This window comes from Rhagoletis pomonella, unplaced genomic scaffold (assembly GCF_013731165.1).
Source record: "Rhagoletis pomonella isolate Grant_MI unplaced genomic scaffold, Rhpom_1.0 Rhpom_scaffold_00010, whole genome shotgun sequence".
NCBI lineage: Eukaryota > Metazoa > Arthropoda > Insecta > Diptera > Tephritidae > Rhagoletis > Rhagoletis pomonella.
The window spans coordinates 20,821,136-20,825,573 of NW_023458564.1; positions in this window are offsets into that span (position 1 = coordinate 20,821,136).

The window sequence follows — 4,438 nt, forward strand, 5'->3', positions numbered from 1 at the left end:
ATGAACAGTAAAACTAAGCGAACTGTAATTGCCCACTAAGAAAAATAGATAAAAAACGTGCAAATATAAATTATTAGTAATGTAATGAAAATATACAATAAAATATTAATACTTTTAGGAATGAGTGTATATCTATATATTAATACGCTAACATAAATTTTGTCTCCGTTCGTTTGGCGATTCTACCGAACCGATTTCAAAACCAAAAACTCCATTGGAAAGGCTTTTTTCTCTAGATGAGCAGAGTTTTTATGGTTTCAAAATTGGTTGAAAATTACTTCCTAAATCGTCGTTTAAACATTTCCGATTTGTGTATAGATGTTGCTGCAACATGCTCAATTTGAGATGTTTCGCATGTTGTTTCACTTCGCATTTGAAATTAAGCTTTGAAATAAAGATAAATATGAAGATGAAGAAATAAATGATAACGATGAAGTCAAAAAAAGAAGAAAAAAGTGAAGATAAAGACGAAAATGGAGACATTGACGGATAAATAAGAATTAGGGTAACTGAACGGGTAAGAACATTTCTTGAATTTATGAAGTGAAACTTCTTTAGGCAGTTGGTTGGTTGGGAGTAAATTGTCAAATTCCAGGGGAATAATGCACATGGAAATGCTTCTCAGTGGTTTAGCGGTTTGAGAATAAAAACAAAAACAAAGATGCCTAGAGATGCAGGCAAAAACGAAGATCAAGGTAAATTTAAACTCTTTAAGGTAAAGGTGAAGAGGAATATGCAGAAATAAAGATAAATATGAAGAAAAGGACGAGGATGAAGATCGATATTGTTATCGATATAAAACTCGATATTGTTATCGATATAAAACTCGATATTTTTATCGATATAATAATTGATATTGTTATCGATACTGTTATTGATTAAATAACCGCTATTGTAATCGATATAATAGTGAATATAATAATCGATATTGTTATCGATACAATAATGGATATTGTTATCGGTATAATAATCGATTAAATAATTGATTTTGTTATCGATTTAGTCATTTACATATATTGTTATGATACTGATACTGATGATTGTTATATTTATCGCTGAATTAATCGATTTTACAATCGTTGTATTCTATATGTGTATGGATATTGTTATCGGTATTTTTATCAACACAGTTATCAACAGGGTTATCGATACACTAATCGGAACATGGAATGTGATCACATTACATGACATCACATCACATTTTATCACATGATATGAAGAGACATCACATGATTTTGCATCACATAATATGATATCACATCACACGATATCATGTGACATGACATTATATGATATGACATCACATTATATGGCATGACATCACATGACGACATCACGTGATATGACATCGTATGACATGACATGGCATTACATGACGTGGCATCACATGATATGACATCATATGGTATGACATCATATGACATGACATCAGAGGATATGACAACACATGACATGACATCCTATCACATCACATAAGAAAAAAGAAAGGAAAAAGAAGAGAAAAAGAAAAGGATATAAGCAAAGATGTGAAAGATAAAAACAAAGATGAAGACCAAGGTAAAGTTACCGATTTCAAAACCAGAAACACCGTTGGAAAGTAATTTTCTGTAGATGAGGAGAGTTTTTATAGTTTCGAAATTGGTTGAAAATCGTCGTTTAAATATTTCCATATTTGTTAACGATTGTTTTTGCAACCTGTTCAATTCAAGCGTTTCGCATTTTGTTTTACTTCGTATTTGAAATTAAACTTTGAAATAAAGATAAATATGAAGATGAAGAAACAAGTGATAACGTTGAAGACAAAAAAAAAGAAAAAAGTGAAGATAAAGACGAAAATTGAGATAAATGCGAAAATGGAGACAATGAGAAATACATAAGAATTAGGTTAAAAGATAGGAATCGAAATAAAATCAGCCATAAAGGTTACTGAAATCTATCGAATCATCGAAGTTTATAATTATCGAAATTTATCCATGCTTATTAAGTTATGGCAACGAATTATTCAAACTGATAAATATTTACTGAGTTGTCGAAATTGATAGACACAGAAACTTAGTTGTCCAAATTTACGGATAGTTATCGAGCTATAAAAACGTGTGGGATTAACGAAATTTGTCAAGTTAAACAAATGTATCAAGTTATCGATATTTATTGAACTATCATTATTTATAGACTTAACGAAATATATCGAGGTGTCGTAATGCATAATTATAATTATTGTTCTACTGAAATTGGTTGGTTCAACAAAGCAAAGTTTATGGAATTTTCAAAATATATCGATTTATCAAAATTTCAACGTTATATAAGCTTATCGATTTACCACTGCTTATCGAATTTAATCGTCTTAACAGAGTGTAACGAGTTATCAAAATGTTTAGATAGTTTTCGAGAAATGTGGAGATGTTAAAACTAAAAATTTATAAAGGTATCCAAAGTTTTTATATTTTTGAGTTATCGAAATTTATCGAGCCATCGAATTTCACAGTTATCGAAATTGGTCGAGTTAACGAATTTTGTTGAGTTATCGAATTTGAGTGTTCTTGAAATTCATCGAACTATCGATATGTATCAAATCATTGAAATTTATCGATAAACTTGAATGTATCGAGTCAATTCCAAGACCTGCCGAAGTCCTCCAATGACCTTCTCAGATAAAAAAGAAAATTAGTTACGTGTTAGCAGAAGATTTTCCGGTTAGTTAATTTGTACCGTATAAGTATCGCTACGTGTTAAGTTAGAAAACCTCTCCAAGGCTTCTAAAACTAGAAAAACTGTCGAATTTCGACAGTAACTGGCACTCTAGTTTTTAATTAATCCTACGAGTACATATTTTAAAGGATGACTGATTAAGAATTGCATATAACCATTTCCACAGAATGGTCAACTAGGACCGATAACTAAAATCACCAATCAGTTGTATGGGAGCTATAAGTTATAGAGGCCCGATTTTGACGGTTCCGACAAATGATTAAAGCATTATAAAAACACACTCACTTATCAAATTTCAGTCGGATATCTGGAAAACGGAGGGACTAAATTGCGTTCAAACAGAAATACAGATGGACTTGGCTAAATCGACTCAGCTGGTCATATCTTCTTATTCTGGTACTAACAAACATCGGACCAAGTCTACAATACCATTTCATGTGAATGAAAGGTATAACTAATGATGGAAAAATTGTACTTTCGCGACCGGTACTTAAGCTTATAAACAAAAAAACGAATAGAGATATTTCAACGATTAATTAGTTAGTACCTTCCTTATTTCATTTTAGTAAAAAATTAATGGCTTTAGAATATTCTCTTTCATTTCGCAGTTTCTTGCATTTTTCAATTTGCAGCCAAAAGCGACTTCCATTATTCGTACGTTCGCGACCGCATATTTATTACTCACATATTGAAAAATAAATAAAATAAAATAAAAACTTTTTAATAAGCCACGCTTTTATAAATGGACTAAAAAGTAGAAAAAAATATTTCTCAGTCCCATAGAATTCGTTTGATAACTTTTGATTTTGAAATTTAAGCAAAAGTTCAAATTTTTGATAAATTTCTCCAGCGATTTTACTGAATAAACTTGATAAACTGAAGCCAATGCAACTCTGTGGCAACTCTAGCGGTGTTTTCTTTGGTAATAATCGGGATCCGCATAAAAATTTTGCACGCAAATTCAACCACAACGATATGATCCTGATCCGGTTCGATTTATTGTCCGTTCTGTTTGGTTTGTTTCTCTGATTACACTGGTTTAGAGCAAAAATGTTCTATGGATGCCACTATCCAATTCCTATGTAGAATTGCTCGGTGATTCCGAAAATCGAGTTAATTTTTTTTCTATGGATACGTTTTCAAGATATTTTCAATTGACCGTTATTCAGCTTAAAGCTAAATCTGGCTCCTTTTAATCACCAATTACTAAACAATTTAAAAATCTTAATATAAAATACGGCAAATGAAAGCTAATGAATCCTCCATAAACCGTTATGACAAATTAATTAATCATTCCAGCTTTACTTTATTAATTAAAAAATGGAAAAAATTAACTTGACAGAAGAAAAATTTTAAGAATAACAGGTTCTCTGCAAAATGTTTGCGTTTGTACTAAAGCCTGTTCTGTTGCAAAAAAAAAATCAAATTACTAATGAAGAAAATCGACGGATAGATAAGAAATAATGAGTGGTCAAATGTAAATACGCAAACAGTTTTTTGTATGAAAAATAAGCAGCAAAGAAAACTACTCATACGCCACGTACAACTGAGTCATACGCTTTTCTGCTCATATTTCATAAGAAAAATTTTTGCGCATTTTTATTTGACCACTCATTATTTCTTATTTATCCATTGATTTTCTTTATCAGAAACTTGATTTTTTTTGTAACAGAACAGGCTTTAGTACAAATGCAAAAATTTGGCACAGAACCTGTTATTATTTTAATTT